This window comes from Dendropsophus ebraccatus, chromosome 5 (genome assembly GCF_027789765.1).
Source record: "Dendropsophus ebraccatus isolate aDenEbr1 chromosome 5, aDenEbr1.pat, whole genome shotgun sequence".
In the NCBI taxonomy this organism is placed as follows: Eukaryota; Metazoa; Chordata; class Amphibia; order Anura; family Hylidae; genus Dendropsophus; species Dendropsophus ebraccatus.
The window spans coordinates 51,391,387-51,408,635 of NC_091458.1; the positions used below are offsets into that span (position 1 = coordinate 51,391,387).

At 40.2% G+C, this 17,249-nt stretch overlaps 1 long non-coding RNA gene across 1 annotated transcript; it reads left to right on the top strand.

Annotated features, from left to right (window-relative positions):
• The first annotated feature begins 548 nt into the window (after positions 1 to 548).
• LOC138793553 (uncharacterized) lies at positions 549 to 5,540 on the top strand. Its single transcript, XR_011363297.1, has 3 exons — positions 549 to 623; positions 1,251 to 1,300; positions 5,095 to 5,540. It is a non-coding gene; the product is annotated as an uncharacterized lncRNA (long non-coding RNA).
• Positions 5,541 to 17,249: the final 11,709 nt, after the last annotated feature.

Here is a 17,249-nt window from a genome sequence, read left to right on the forward strand (position 1 = left end):
ACAAGCTGCTACCGGAGATCGTGCCAAGCATGCTTATGTATAAGGAGGGTGCTTCCGACTGCTATCGGACCATTAGTATCGCACATGAAGAGAACTTACGATGAAGTGATAAGCGTTCTGTTCTTGTGTTTCCTCTTATGTGTTAAGATAACCAGGAGGCTGTTATCTATAGAGATGACAAATCCATTCACTTTTAGAGGATTGGTACACAGGGCAAGGTGACACAAAGTACAGAGATCTTCATCACGTTGAGGAGTAATGAAGTACAATTTCACTGGTGTTTCCAGTAAAACCTCTGGGTTGGCTGTGACTAATATTTATTTGATGGTATAGCAAGATTAGGGAAGCTATGGGATTGTAACAGCAGCATCAGGCCACACATGGATAGTTTGCAGCCTTAAATCATAGAAACATAAAGAAACATAGAAGATTGTCGACAGAAAAAGACCTCCTGGCCCATCTAGTATGCTTTTATATTTTTTCCTTTATTACTATATTAGGATAGGCAGGTTTACAGTCATCTACTGGGAATTTACCAACGACATCTGCAGGAAATTTGTTCCAAGCATCTAATACTCTTTGCCTGAGGACATGTTACATAGCCTGCTCAGCCAGGATATTTGGTTAGCGGTCAGGGTTAGTTGGGGCATGGTTAGTGGGATGGGGCAGGGCTAGAAGGGGCATGGTTATCAGGGGGCCCATAGTTTCTAAACAGCCTTGGGCCCATGGTACCCTTAATCCGCCCCTGGACCGGAGTAATACTCTTCTTGTTTTATGAGTTGTTAGGCAGAATTAGGGCATTACAATAGAATTTTAAGGCAACCATTATTCTCTTAAATTCACTGTATTTCACTATTGCCATTGAAACTAGCTGAATATCAGTGCCAGCTTATCAACTGGCGTGTGCTACAGTACGGATGTGGCAACCAGCCAAGACTAGCAAATATCACCTGTCCTGCTGCCAGTAGCTGAATAGATATCTTCATTGTTTATTATTTAGCACAATGGTATATATCTGCTATGTATACCTCCCTCTTTTATCAGTATTCTAGGGACCACAATGTAAATTCTGAACAAAAGTTTCCACTTATCAACATTAATTTATTGCGGACAGTGGAAATAAAGGGGTATTCTCATCATCTAGACTTTTATTAGATGATGGATAAATTGCAAAAATAAGCAATGTTACAAATGCATTAGCAAAATTGTTTACTTTAGCATTTTGGCCCTTTTCTCTCTCTGCTTTGTAGATAGTGGCCGGGTAGTGACATCACTCGGGTGGTTGGGACCTTGGCTGCTGGTAAGTATGCTTCTCAGACTTCTGTAGTTCTCTCTGGGGATACCCCTGCTGCAGTAGTTTTTGTAATATTGCTGATAAGCAGTAGCTCAATGTATAACAAGTGAATGTCCCCCCACTCTCTAATATAAGGCAGCTCACAAGTGAATGTGGGTCCTCTTTTTTCTTGTATTTCTGAGATCCTGACTATGATACAGTACCACTTCCACCTTGTAGTACATTGTCTGCACTTCCAAATAGTACAAATACTGCACTTCCTAAAATGTAAAACAGGAACATGTGTGAGAATGGTTGGAGGTTTCAACTATGAAGCCCACTAAGGTGTAACTTCAGCTCCATGCTATATTACAGGCTGTAAATAAAAATAAACCAATCAATATAAGGTGTAGACTAAGGGTCCATTTACACAGAAAAATTATCTGACAGATTATCTGCCAAAGATTTGAAGCCAAAGCCAGGAATGGATTTGAAAAGAGGAAAAATCGCAGGCTTTCCTTTATGACCTGATGTCCGTTTATAGTCTGTTTCTGGCTTCAAATCTTTGGCAGATAATCTGTCAGATAATCTTTCTGTGTAAATGGACCCTTAGACTAGACAGGCTAATTGTGTGCCAGTATAAGCCCTGTTTTTGAATCTTGCACATTCCTACACTGTCTAGTCTAAGTTTACACTGTATAAGAAGTAGACAGTTTTCAATTATCTCGCTCAGTGCAGTTACTTAACTTTTTATGTAGATTGATTTAGGCATCAGGTGTTAACTTGAGGGACCTGGACCTTAATGCAGTCGGCTCATTGGAGAAAAAAAAAAAGACAAAGAGGATGGCACCTTGTGTAATCCTGTTTGCCTGATAGAGGTCAAGAAGAATATTATAGGTGGGTTCTCACCTTTAAGCCCCTTGGGCTTAGTGCATATCACCCCAATGGATGAGAGGTACCATTAGTCGTGGAGTGGGCTGGTGGCTGGGTGCCCCAGATAATCGGATGCTTCCACAGGGGGAGCCTGTTCTTTCAAGTTAGGTACAAGGCAAAGGAGAATCTGGAGAGGACTCCTGGCGCTGCCACAAAGCAGATGTGGTATCCCACTACGGGTGTTGCTCCTATTTACACCCTTTGTAAAAGTCTGTACTTTTGTGTGGTCTTATTGCAGCTACAGTGTTATTAGAGATGACCACTAGATGTTGCTGTATTGTGTAATTAAAGTATGAAAGCTGCACGGCTGAAGTATCTCAAGGGTTATTTGTGTATGTACCAGATTCTGTTAACCAGTAGGATCTTTCCTTTCTTCTGTCCTGTTGCCTCTCTTCTTTTCCCTCCTCTATTGCACTCTTTCCACGCAACCACAGTGGATCTTACACGCTGGTTAGAAAGTTGGTCCCTTGGGTGAAGGAGGAGTCTTAGCCAAAGAAAGGACGCAGCTCAGTTAGCTCTCCACAGTGGTTTTACCTGGGCCCTGGCCCTCTGCCGGGTCCCCTCTACATTCCCAGTTTTAGCCAGTACCCCGCATAGGGAGGACGCAGAACAGTCAGCCCTTACAAACCTCTGTCTTAAAGCACCACACAAGCTATGTGATACCCTGTTAAACCCTTCATGAGAGGACTAGCCAACAGATAACCTCAACCCATGTCGAGGACTAGGAGTAACTACAGTGCAAGACAGCATCCCCAAAAGAGCCAAAGAGCTAGGAACTGATCCGGGTGGAGCAAAGTTACCTAAAGTCTATGAACTCCATCTTGCAGCGTGGTTGTACTAAGGAAATCCTAACTAGTCCGCTCATCCCAGGTAACACAGTCTCGGGCCTATGTCACCCATTGGTAGGGTTCTGCCAAAGCTAGTGGGCATCAGGTGGTGTGAACACTATAGGAAAGGTCAAAACACAGGCACAGGTTGTTTCTTCTTCTTCTTCTACAAGTATTCTTCTTTACACGCCATCATCCCGGCAGAGCACATTTCTACTTGGGTTGAGACTCTTACGGCACTCTCCTCTCTACTAGGCTACCTCAGTACAACCTTATCAACTCTATTACATCCTACTCAGCATTTATCACACAGATCTGATGGTTCTATGTTTGTGTATTCATTGGAACTGTATCAAGTGTATCTCAAGATTCGTTGTATTACCTTAACACATTAACAAGTGCACTGCACATTAACAAGTAGTAAACCCTGTCAACGTTATCACCTGAATCTGTGATTATTCGCTACCACCTGCACAGCACTTGCACCGCAACCTTGGGACATTTCCCTTTTCTGTGGGTGGCGGGTCCTACCACTATTCGGGAGGGTTACTATACCACTCTGGCCATCCGTGATTACACTATCCCAAGGGACCCTGCAGCAACCCGACAGGACACTGACCACAGGGAAAAAAGGGTACAGCCTTACACTCTAAGGCTATGTTCACACTACGTATATTTGAGGCTGTATAGCAACCAAAACAAGGAGTGGATTGAAAACACAGAAAGGCTCTGTTCACATAATGTTGTAATTGAGTGGATGGCCGCCATTTAATGGCAAATATGTGCTGTTATTTTAAAACAACGGCTGTTATATTGAAATAATGGAAGTTATTTACCGTTATATGGCAGCCATCCACTCAATTACAACATAATGTGAACAGAGCCTTTCTGTGTTTTCAATCCACTCCTAGTTTTGGTTGCTATGAGGACCTGACATGAGGACCAAATACAGCCTCAAATATACATAGTGTGAACCCAGCCTAAACGCAAGTGTGCCATCACACCTGTGTGCCCACCAGGCACTGGCATCAGGTGACAAAACCCTAAGGTCCAGCTGTATCTCAGCCCCCCACCACACAAGTCGCATCACACTTCCATCTAGCAAGTGACCGGCCATCCCACCGCTACAACATCATCCGGGGGCATACCACACAGATGTCTCCAAAGTATGGTGGTAAAAAGGTTAAAAGTAAAGAATACAAGATAAAAACATAATAAAGCACAAAAGGTTATGCTTCATTATGTTTTTATTTTGTATTCTTTAGTTTGGTTTTATCCGCCAATAAACCTTTTAACCTTTTTATCACCATACTTTGGAGACATCTGCTTTGTGGTAGTGCTAGGAGTCCTCTTCAGATTCTCCTCTGCCTTTTACCTATTTGTCATTCATAATACTGGTGTCTTATTGTAAGGCTATGGGGCTGTTTGAGGTGTGACTGCTACATTTGCACAGCTATATTTCTAATGCCCTTGTAGCCATAATAAACAATATCTAGTTCTTAGTAGACATAGAAATACACCCCATCACCCTAGGGATTTAAAGGAATAGCTTAGGACATTAGGTAGGGGCTTCTTTATGCTTTAGTGACCAGTTGTTTTTTCCTACAAGATAAATGATTATTACAATAAGACTCCTGTGGACTACTAATACATCTACTAAATTCTGCCCAAGTAGTCGATGGCCAATACATCTGCCGCACAACAGTGACTGAGTATTAATCATGTATTTTAGTGTTTCTGTAAATCCTTTTAATGTTTACCTCTGTATGCATCATTTATATACAGCTCATAAAAATAAAAGATGTGACGCTCTATGGCTGCGAGATGTAGAACTTTGTAGTGAAACATGTGTCTGCTCTGGCCATACAGTTAGTTATTTCTTTAATAACTCCCAGGTTACTGCTATGCGGAGTATATTAATTCTTATAAATAACTTACTATAATAGTGAATAATGTAAAGTGGAAATTATTGCTTCCACTAAATGTATAAATTAAGCCAACTCTGGTTGTTTTTGAGAACTGATGGGGAAAAGTAACTTTTTTTTTTTTTTTTTTTTTTAGGACAGTTCAAACAATATCATCTATTTAAGAAATACATTCATGTTCTTGTAGTTCTTTCCAAGATCCACATGGCATAACTATTAAAAGGCTTGTCCAGGTACTTTTTAAAGTTTAATTGATATCAGTCATGAAGAGGAAAATACTAATGGACAATAAATTCTAGATCTGCATCATTTCTTCATCCCAATGTTGAATGTTATCTAGATCCAAAGGAGATGTCCCTTCATGTTAATGGACGTGGAAAGAAGATTCTAGATCCCTATATGCAGACATTGCATTTGTAAAATATCCTTTTAACAGATACAGACATACAGAACCTTTATACCGTATTTCAGAGAAGGGGTCAGAGATGTTAATCCTTGAAGGGAAAATAACCAAGAAGCAAAACATTTCAATCCAGCACACTATGACTTAGAACCATTGTGGGCTTTAAATGTGTCGGAACTGCTACCGTGATTAAAGTGAATGTGCCACTAAGTACGTTGCTTTTTTTGTTTTTTTACATGGAGGGAGGGAGTACAGGGAGCGGCCTGCTGGCCCCCAGTGTGATGAAATCCCTTCCCCTCTGTGATCAAATGTTTTGGTCAGTCCAGGTCTGAGTGTTCCGACCTGTACCGATCGGGAAAACAAGTGAGTTGGGCTCGTAGTATAAGTCTATGGAGCCCAACATTTTTTTTCTCACACAGAGCGGGGAGTGGATATGCTTCAGCAGCTGTCTTCTCCCGGCTTATTCTCTCAACCAGTATAGGTCTGAGCACTAAGACCCAGATTGATCAAAACTTTTGGCATGTCTCTATGATATAATATACAGTAATTCCCAGGACAGCATCCGGCTGCAAATATTTTTTTTTGGAGCAGCTGTCATTTTGGCGCCGAGATGCAACCATCCAAAAAAGGCTGCAATACGGCCTAAAAAATTTGTTAGGTGAACATAGCCTTAGGCTATGTTCACACTGCGTATGAGTCCGTCCGTAGTTCGTACGCCGATGTACATGTGCGGCTAAAACTACGGGCGTGGGAAAAATAGACATGCGGCCGGATGCGTAAGAACCGCGAACATACGCCCGTAGTACAGTTATGCTTCCCTAGCTTGTTTCAAAGCGATCTGAGGCAGGTCATTTACTTGGAAATCTTCGCCCAGCCCCGTCAACCACGCAGAACCGTTTGGATCAAAAAATCAAGTTCAATTTGGCTGAAATAAGTACTTCGTACGGGACCGCATGGAAATCCACGGCCGTGAGTTTCAACATTTCCGTACTCAAACAATGGTCTTGTTCATTTTTCACGGCGGCGTATACGATCCGGCCGTAAGCTCATAGGTAGTGTGCATTGTGCGGGCGTATATCGTATACTTTCAAGCGAACGCATCAACCTCAAAACTGCCTGCGTATATTCGTGGTTCGCACTACGGACGGATTCATACGCAGTGTGAACATAGCCTTAATGTGCAAAAATTAAAATACTGGAAGAATGGGCAACCCCAATGATGCAACATACTGGAATAAAGTACAATCACAAAGATGAAATTTAATAATATAATAAGTGTGAAAATTGCACTACAGAAAGAAGGATAAAAGAAAAGAAATGAATGAAAATGACCAAAAACTGATTGAGCCACCAAGGTAATAAAAAAATGGGAGGTAGTTTCTGCAGAATTGGACTTTCTCAGCAGGATGCTGTCCTGGGAATTACCAGGTATCCTCTTGGAATTACATATTTGAAGTGTTTTTATCTTGTTTTTTAGTGTAATTGCACTTGTCAATAAGGATTATTTGCTTTTGACCACTAGGTGTTTCAGTTTCACCTTTAGTGCATCCATTTCTTTATCTCCTTGGTGATATAGTTGCATACATTTCTTGTATGCTGGCAATGTGCATCCAGTGCTATACATTATAGCTGTGCCAGGATTTTGTATTTCTATGTTACGTTTGTAGACAACCTTTTTCGATGTATACCAGTGTTAATGGATTATGGAGAGGTGGAACACTGTATGTGTAATACATTAGATACATTATAAAATACATTTGCCCTTGTTATTTACCATCTCAGACTTTTTACATTGTCCCATCTTTTGTTCCTATGTGTTGATAAACATTACATTTGGTATCTATTTCATGATACCTCCATGGTGGGGATGTCTTACATTATCAGTATAGAATGGCTTTCAAAGCTGCATGGATATTCCTTATGGGCACATTTACACTCCTTATAACCTGTAAACGGCCATTGTTTAACTGGATCAAGGCCATGTACAGATATCTAAGAAAAGTAAAGCTGTCATTTAAATTATAGCAACATAGGAACAAAGAACTCTATGAATTACAATGTGCGGTTAGACAGCATAACTCTATCTGGTTGTCAAGTTCCACAAACAGAAAACCACAAGCTGACACCTGATGAGATATCTAATGACAAAGCTTCTGACATATGCTCACAACCATACAGACATTAAATAACTGGGTCAGGTAAAGAGTTGTTCCAGGTAATGGCTGTGCCCATAATTGACTCTAAAGTCACGTTACCTGCACAATATTGTCATATTTTTGGCCAGTTAGGGTCCCTAGAGTTCAATATAAATCATTAAAAAGGACTGGCATATGCCAACAGCAGCTGGGTTGGAATGCCAATGTAAAATCCAGCACAACTTATTTGTATTTAAAGGGGTATCCACAGGATAGGGGAAAAGTAGGAGATCGCTGGAAATCTGACCCCTGAAACCCCCATCCACCTCTGTTAGAGATGAGCGAATAGTGAAATATTTGAAAATTTGAAACTTGATTTGAATAGCCCCGATATTCGTATATTCAATACAATATAGAATCTCATTATAGTCTATCGAAGAAAAATACCCAGGACTTTGAAATCAATCTTCGGCCACTTCGAGGTCACAAAGTCCGAAAGACACCTCAGAAATCAATGCCAACACCTCTGGAATGCATCTGGGGCACCAGGGGAAGCATGCCTGGGTGCATCTAACTTTTGGGGGTCCATTCCTACCCAAGGGCCTATTACATGGGACGATTATCGTTTGCTAACTATTGTTCGCTAATCGTTCACTAATTGTTTGCTACTCATTCAGTGTAATTGCACATTGTTCATTGTTTTGCTGGGATCAGATGGAGTAAACGATTGTAGTAACGTTCGCAATAATGATCGGAACTAACGACTATAGTTCTGTGTAATATGGTGAACGATTTCAGGTTAAAGATAAAAATTTTTGTTCGCAATCGTTTATCGTTTGTCGGTAAATTTTCAAAATTGCTTTGTCTAATAAGACCCTGAACACACAGGGGGAGATTTATCAAACTTGTGTAAAGTAGAATTGTTTTAGATGCCCCTAGCAACCAATCAGATTCCACCTTTTATTTTCCAAAGAATCTGTGAGGAATGAAAGGTGGAATCTGATTGGTTGCCAAGGGCAACTAAGACAATTCTACTTTACATCAGTTTGATAAATCTCCCCCACTGTCTCAAAACAGCCTCTAAATCTCTGCTTTCTATACTTTTAGCCCTAAAAAGGGCTTTTGGGGGTCCCTACCTAACTTTACCTAAAAGCTAATTCTCCCTGGTATACAGCCTGTCCCTCTCTAGCTCCAACCAGCAAGAGACACAAATCTGAAATCCACTATTCTTATATTCAGGAGGTGACATTGTTTAGTCAGACAATCACAGTTAAAGCTTGTTTTTTATGTCCTGCCTATTCCTAATGCCTGTCCCTCTCCCCTGCATGTTTTTTGGCTGGAAAAAAGCGCCAGGGGGGTGGGAGGGTTGAATCAAAATTTTACTGTGTTTTCATTTGAATATTCGAACGAAAACAGATAGCTCGAATAGCCTACTATTCGATCATCACTAATCTCCGTATCAGACCCCGCTGGCTCTGTAATGAATAAAGCCCAGGGTCGGCACGTGACCCGCGGCTCTAATCATTCCTATGGAGCGACGGAAAGAGCCAAGTACAGCGCTCTTCCAGCATTCTTTCAGTGCTCTTCCAGCGCTCTTTCAGCTCTCTTCCAGTGCTCTTCCAGCGGCTCTTTCCGTCGCTCCATAGGAATAAATAGAGCCTCACATGCCGACCCAGGGCTCTATTCATAACAGAGCCAGAGGGGTCTGATAAGGAGATCGCCGTGGGGTTCAGGGGTATGACCCCCTGCAACCTCCTACCTTTCCCCTATCCTGTAAATACCCCTTTAAGTCAATAAATGTGAAAAACAGGATTCTGAATTGCCAGATGTGGAGGCAAAATAAATACATAAAATTTAAAAATTAAAAAAAAAAAAACACAGAGGGTATTGTTTGAGTATCTATATAGCAGATAATGCAGCAGAAAAAGAAAAAAAACAGGTGTGTGCTTGTGAACTTATATCATAGGAAGATGGGAAAAAAAATCTCTCTTGTAAGGCCGGATGATGCCTGGAAATGGACAAAGCTTGCCGATAAGTGATGCAATCTCTATGTATAAATGTTTTGTTTTACACCTCGTTGCACTTTTTGATTATGCTTGATAGGATTTACTTTTTATTTCTAATGGAACCCTAGGATTCCAGAGTAGGTATTCGCTATTTTTTTTTCTCATGCTGCTTTCTAAAACTCAACATAGAGAAAACCAAATGTATCACCTCTCTCCATCAATTAGAGTCATGGGCTCCACCCTCTCCCCAGTCCCACCAGCCCACTGCCTCAGTATATTCTTCATTTCAACTCTGGCTTTCAAACTGTACATCCAAACCCTTGCAACCTCCTGCTATCTTTGCCTCGCAAACGTTACTCAAATCCACTCTTATCTCACCTTAGACGCCACAAAATTGTTAGTGGATACCCATATCAGCCCCACAGGAATTACTGCAGCATCCTGCTCTTTGGCCTTTCATCTAACACTCTTGGTACTCCCCCAATCTATTGTTGACTAATTCGCCTCTACCCTCACTCTTCTTCTGCCAAGCCAGTACCTTCATTGTCTATCCATCGCCTGGCAAATTTAGTTTAAACTATGAACAACAACAAACTGTCCATAACTTGTCCTATCTAGTGTTGGGAAAACTTGCTAAAGTCTATAGACTCTCGCTGGCTGGAGCAGATTGTATACAGCCCTGGGACTACCAGGAAAACATGGATACAGACTCCCTAGGACTGTATCTAATTTCTCCAAATAGCAAAAAAGAAAAAAGGAAAAAAGATACAGCTCACCGATACTTCTAGAGTCAGCAGCGACAGATAAGGTGCAGGGTAGGGTGCTCGAGCTTCAGGGCGTTAGCCAGGCGCCGTAAGCTTGATATTCAGCAATAGGAGAAGGGGGAGTTGGAAGTCGGCACTCCTGGACGTAGCAAGTTAAAATATAACTTTTATTCGTGCATTAAAATCCCATGGTGGGCATAACAGGACCTACGCGTTTCGCAAAACGCGTAGGTCCTGTTATGCCCAACATGGGATTTTAATGCACGAATAAAAGTTATATTTTAACTTGCTACGTCCAGGAGTGCCGACTTCCAACTCCCCCTTCTCCTATTGCTGAATATCTAATTTCTCCAGCCACCCGGGGTCAAATGCTTAGTGCTCGAGTTTGGCCGAACCTGAAAATTCAGCAAGTTCGCTCAACACTAGTCCCGCTCCCTTCATACACTTTTGATTTGACCGCCTTGTCTGTGCTCTCCCCTTATCTTCTCCTAACACAACTGTCTCCAAGATTTTTCCCGAGCTTCCTTCATACTTTGGAACTCACTACTTTACCAAATCAGATTCTAAACACATAGTTATTAAGGCTGAAAGAAGACAAGAGCCCTTTAGGTTTAACCTAGAGAAACCCTACTGTGTTAATCCAGAAGAAGGCAAAACCCCCTATGAGGCAGATAACAATTGGCCCATCACAGGGAGAAAATTCTTTCCCGACTCCAATGGCTATCATAAAAAGCCTTCACAAGCAACTTGAAAGCATATTTCTTATGAGGAGCCTATATGTACTATGGCTACATTTATATCTGCTTTCTTCACCTACTGTCTCCCTCCCCTAACCTTATAGATTGTAAGACCTCAAAAGCAGGGTCTTCTCTCTGTATCAATCTGCTTTTCATGGATGTTTATTGTACTTGCTTTTGTCTTTTGTTATATAACTTACCCTTTATGATAGGTACTGCGTACTAGAACTTGTCTGGATTCACAGGTTTCTATAGAATAACCTTGAGCTCAGCTTTTATCTAAGGTACATAAAGTTTACACTCATTATAGTCGGCCGAGATGCAAAGCCTCTATATGGGTCTGTTGTCTCCTAGTGTCCCGGTATTGATGATAACAATTAACTTTTTGATTTCCCTTTTGTTGTTTATGTATGATGATATATCCCACGGTGCTATTATGGTAAAACAAGAGAGCCAATTAGAGGCACTGTATTTATAACCACTAATAACCATGGTCGCCTCTGATGTTTTCTTAGGGATTGGCATTTATCTTTATATGAGATCGTAAGAACACATGCAGCAATTAAAGATCTAAAGCTTTATAAACATGATAAAGATCTTGATACACTATCTGGAATGAAACATGGAGGATGTGTGAGACGATGAGTAATATGATTATTTTGTAAGAACCTGAAGCTGAAGCACGCCGTATACAGCATATTATACAGTAGAGAATCTACTCTACCATTCAGGGATTATGATACAGCGTGAAAAAGCTAATACTGAAACATTTACATCCTACAATTCAAGCCTTTAAATATTCATCAAAAGCTTATCATTTCATGGAAATTATATGATCAAATCCAACCAAAAATTGTTTGGAGTAACATATTCATTATTAAGTACTGTAGATAAGAACAGTGGCAACCATGTGAATGCATCTACTTAATGTCCCATCTTTAATGGTGGATCCATATTTTATGTTTTTCAACCATTTATTTTCTTGCTGGTCGACATACACTAATATAAGCTAAACTCCAATATGACTATATTTGGCCAGATAAAAGCTTTGGGTGGGTTTCCAGAGTCGTGATATTGGTAGTCAGAAGAGATGAGCACAACTCGAGCATGCTTCGTCAGAAACCTGGGCGTGCAGCATTTGATTAGCGGTGGCTGCAGAAGTTAAATGCAGCTCTAAGTCTGGCTGGAAAACATGGATACATCCATAGACTATGGTCACACGTAGTATGAGACCGGCCGTTGCGTGATTCCTGCAGTACCGGCCGGATGATCTTTAGTGCCGCTGAGTTCTGATGCGGGCGAATCAGTGCGCGCCCACATCAGGACTTCCCACAGCACACTATGGAGAGTGCAGCCAGAGCCGCTCGCTCCACTGTGTGAACTGACAGTGTGAATTGAATAGCAGCTGCAGAAAACTGACATGTCAGATTTCCACGGCGCCGCTAGGGATCCCGGGCGGAGAGCATAATATGGGTATACACTCCGGCCGGGATTCCCGCAGCCTTGTAGCACTATGTAAGTGCCACAGAAATTAATCAAATGCTGCACACTCGGAGTCGCACAGAACCGAGCATGCTCGAATTGTGCTTATATCTATTAGTCAGTATACAAAGCGTGGGAAAATGGGAACTGCTAATGTTCTGGATTATATGATTAAAGGAGAACTATCAACAGGTTAGACAAATCTAACATACTTTCAGTCCCCTATTGCGCACCATGCACTGATGAGGAAGGTATGTCTCTTACCTTCCTCCTTGGCACCATTCCCATGCTGTAAGTAGTGTAATCCCTGATCCAGAGCACTGATAGGAGTAGTGCCCTGCCCAGAGCACTGATTTTGTGCAATGGGGATGCAGCAGTGCTCTTAACGGTGCTCCACACAGAGTATCATACTGCTTACAGCACAGTAAGGGCAATGAGGAGGAAGGTAAGTGTCATACCTTCCTCCTCGGTGCCCTATGAGCAGTAAGGGGCTATCAGCAGGTTAGATTCGTCTAATCTGCTGATAGTTTCCCTTTTAATAATTATGGTAACTTTGTCATGCCTAACCTGTTGTAGAAATTGATCACATATATGGTGTTTTTGTTTGTTTGTTTGTTTTATTGATTAGAACCATATACTGAAAGATGTTTTTTCATTCTAATATGTTTCTGTTTTCTGATTGTAATTTTTTGTTATTTAAATGATTGTACATAATCAGGACAATTATCTTCCCTGAGATGTTTTAAACAAGTGTTCTTGGCATGATCTGTGACCTGTGCAGAATAAAACCACAATACTGAGCTCTTAGCATCAGCTATTATGCATAGATGCCTTATGGTGCATTTACACTGAGAGATTTATCTTACAGATTTTGGAAGCCAAAGCCAGGAATGGATCTGAAAACAGGAGAAATCTTAGTCTTTCCTTTATGACCTGATCCCTCTTTATAGTCTGTTCCTGGCCTTGGCTTCAAAAATCTGTCAGATAAATCTTTCTGTGTAAACGCACCATTACTTATTGTGAATAGAAGTCAACTTTCACTGTAATCCTGCCTGTGATGTAATCCTACCTACAGGATCCTAGTGGTAAGAACAGTGACTACAATGACTACAGGATTTCAGGATTATTTTAAAAAATAGATAGTAAAAAACGAAAACAAAAAAATCTATATAAAAAATCAAAATAAACAATACGTTATTTTCTGATAAAACCTTCCCTCTAAAGTTAGCCCTACAGTTCTCTGGGAGACATTTTCTACTGAATCAGCCTTGATCCAAGAAATTATTAAAGTATAAATTGGGTGCTGCAAGTCAGTTTGGATAACAGTCAAAAGGGTGTAACTACATGATACCGGCTACTGACCTGCCAGCTAGTATCTTGTAGATGTTTAGATATAGGAATTTTAGGAATAATTGAAAAGGAAGATTTGATCCAAAGACAGATTTTCTATGTCATGCTACAGTGTTTTGGCCAAGCATTGGGTTTGCTAAGTTAAATAAATGTGACATACAATGATTGGTAATATGCACATTGCCACCCAAAGCTGTCTACTTGTAGTATCAGATCTGTTGCATCTCCCTTTTTTATAATCTCTGATGAACTGAATTCCATTTAGGGAAACATGTTGGGACTTTAGATTGCAAATGGGTAGGTCTCAGTATAGGGTTACTCTGCTTAGCTTTTCAGGGTACAGTATATAGAGTAAATAAAGAATAACACATTGAGTGTTCCTATCGGACTTGAAAGTTGGTACACCATTGTGTGGCCATTTTTTGCTTTTTTACCCTATTGTATTTGCCTACCTGTCTATTCACTATATTTATCTTTTCTGTCATTATGCACCTAGTCTACATAAGACTCATGAGGTTTGTTGTAAATTTTAAGTAAATTATTGAAGGTTTTCACCAAGATTCAAAAAACATACAGTTACAGGGGTAGTGTGGGCAGGGGAAATTTTGGTATATGCCTGAAGATGGGGTATTTGTGACTGGCAGACCCCCCCCCCCCACACACACACACACACACCCACGCCCCTCCACTTCAGATAGTTGAGTGATTCTATAAACATTGGACAATTTATGGTAACCTTTATCATATCGCTGGATAGTAAAACCATACTTACAGGGGTAGTCCGGGCAGGGAATTTTTTAAAATAAAATAATAAGGGAAAAAATAAGCTACACTCACTTCCCTGGTGATATATAATATAATTATATATATATATATATATATATATATATATATATATATATATATATATATTTATAAAATTCCCAATGTTCATGTAATCAGTCAAGTATCTGAAGTTGGGTGTGCGGGTGGGGGGGTGCTCTCCTATGGGAACAAGACACCCCCACCACCACCACCACCAACAGAGCACAATCTGGCCACCAGAGGGTTAACTTAACCGGCTGATAGCCCCCTATAGGTAAGACGTATACCTTCCTCCTCAGCATTCCTGACACTATAGGGAGCTGTCGGTAGGTTAGATTTGTCTAACCTGCTAATCGCTCCCCTTTAAGTCTATCGACAGTTATCACAAATATGCACTATATTATGCAGATTAGTGATGAGCGAATAGTAAAATATTCGAATATTCGATATTCGTACGAATATCTCCCGAATATTCGAATATTCGATCCCATTAAAGTCTATGGGAACAAGTATTTGATTATTGAAAAACATCTATTCGACCACTTGGAGGCAAAAACCGGAAGCTGGGGGATTTGAACGCTTATCGAATATTTTTCAAATATTCGGCGAACTATTCGATAATATTCGATAGATCGAATACCTTACTATTCGATCGAATATCTATTTGATCGAACAGTATTTGCTCATCACTAATGCAGACCTATCAGGTGTAACAAATCATTCTTCTTCTGCACATAGTGATAGGATCTCTACATTTCTTTCAACTAGGGAAGGCGAAGAAACCACCTAGAGGAGGGAAACCTGTGGATGTTCCTGCAGGATTAAATTATAAGAGCAATCCATTATGTAATTATTGAGTATATATATATATATATATATATATATATATATATATATAGAGTAAATGTGGCAACCCTAGTTGGTGAAGCACGACACAGGGATTCTTCTCTTTTGAGCATCATTTGTCATTTTTGTGTCATGCACTACGCCCTGAGCCCTGCAATAGACATGACTATATATTTGGCCCCAAGTGTTCCTTTAGGGATGAAGACTGCGCAATGTAAATAAATGCCTAGCTGGGTTACACCTCTACATGCCATCAGTTAATTAGATGCTACAAAAAAGTAAGCTAGTGATGTCACCAGTACTACTAGTACAAGCTGTGCCATACAGAGCTCCACTTATGCAATCCATTCCAAATCATCTCGTAAATCATAATTTGCCAATTATTAGTGAAATCTGAAGACATATGTAATAGAAGTTAAATGTCATGCATGCAGTTCACAAAAGCAGATTTTAATCCTTTCACTGACGTCAGCAAGTATGATGAATTGAGCATACCACTCTCATTAAGATGTGTCTTCGTGGATTAATGGATATACATTGACATTGTACACAAATAAAAGGGGTTGTTCACCAAATTATTTTCTTTCTAATGAACTGGTGCCAGAAAGTGTTAGAGATTTGTAATTTACTTCTGTTAAAAAAATCTCATGTTTTCCAGTACTTATCAGCTGCTGTATGTCCTGCAGGAAGTGGTATTCTTTCAGTCTGGAGAGCAGGAGAGGTTTTCTATGGGTATATGCTGCTGCTCTGGACGGTTCCTTTCTCAGACAGAGGTGGCAGCAGAGAGCACTGTGTCAGACTGGAAAAAAAACACCACTTCCTGCAGGGCTATTACTAGAAAACTTGAAAATTTTTTAATAGAAGTAAATAACCAATCTCTGGCACTTTCTGGCACCAGTTGATTTGAAAGTCGTTTTTTTTTTTACGGTGAACTATCCCTTTAAGGCAATGTTCAAACCACAGCTTTCTACGACTTATTTTAGACTAAAAACAAGGGCCATTTTTTTCAGTCTAAAACAACGGCCATTATTCTACCATACTTTGGCAGCCATCATTACAGTGACGGGTTGGTTCATTTTTTATGCTCAGGTTCGAGATTTTTAACACCCTTTTAGGTGTGGCTTTTTTTAAAGTTACTTTAAATGTTATTTAAAAGATGGTGAAACGACGGTTAAAAAAATATCTATGTATGTAATCATCTTAAAATAACGACCGCAAATAAATGTCCTTAACATTAATTTGACGAGCGATGTGAACAATGGCCGTTATTGAATACAATGTGTGAACTGACGCCCGTTGTTTGCATTGACTTCAATAGGGATCACTGAAATCATTAAACAATGGCTGTTATTTTATAATAATTTTGTATTTGTTATTTTACCTAAAAAATTGTTGTGTGAACATAGCCTTACAGAGTTTTGTGATGTTATGGAGTTTTGTGATGTTGTGGATAAGTCTTATGGGTCTTATTGTGAGTGTTACTGTCACTTAAAAAATAAACTAAAAACTTTTGACATTGTACAGACATACAAAAAGTTCTAATTGGTGCTGAGACCCCACACCCTCTGATCGCTACAACGAGCAGGGAGAAGAGCCAAGTTGAGTGCTTGTTCTTTTGTCTCCTTGCTTGAAGAGGTTATCCAGGAATAGAAAAACATGTCCGCTTTCTTCCAGAGACAGCAACACTTTTGCCTCTAGTTTGCATGGGAGTTTGCAACTCATTTCTATTCAAGTGAATGGAACTTAATAGTAAAACCAGACCCC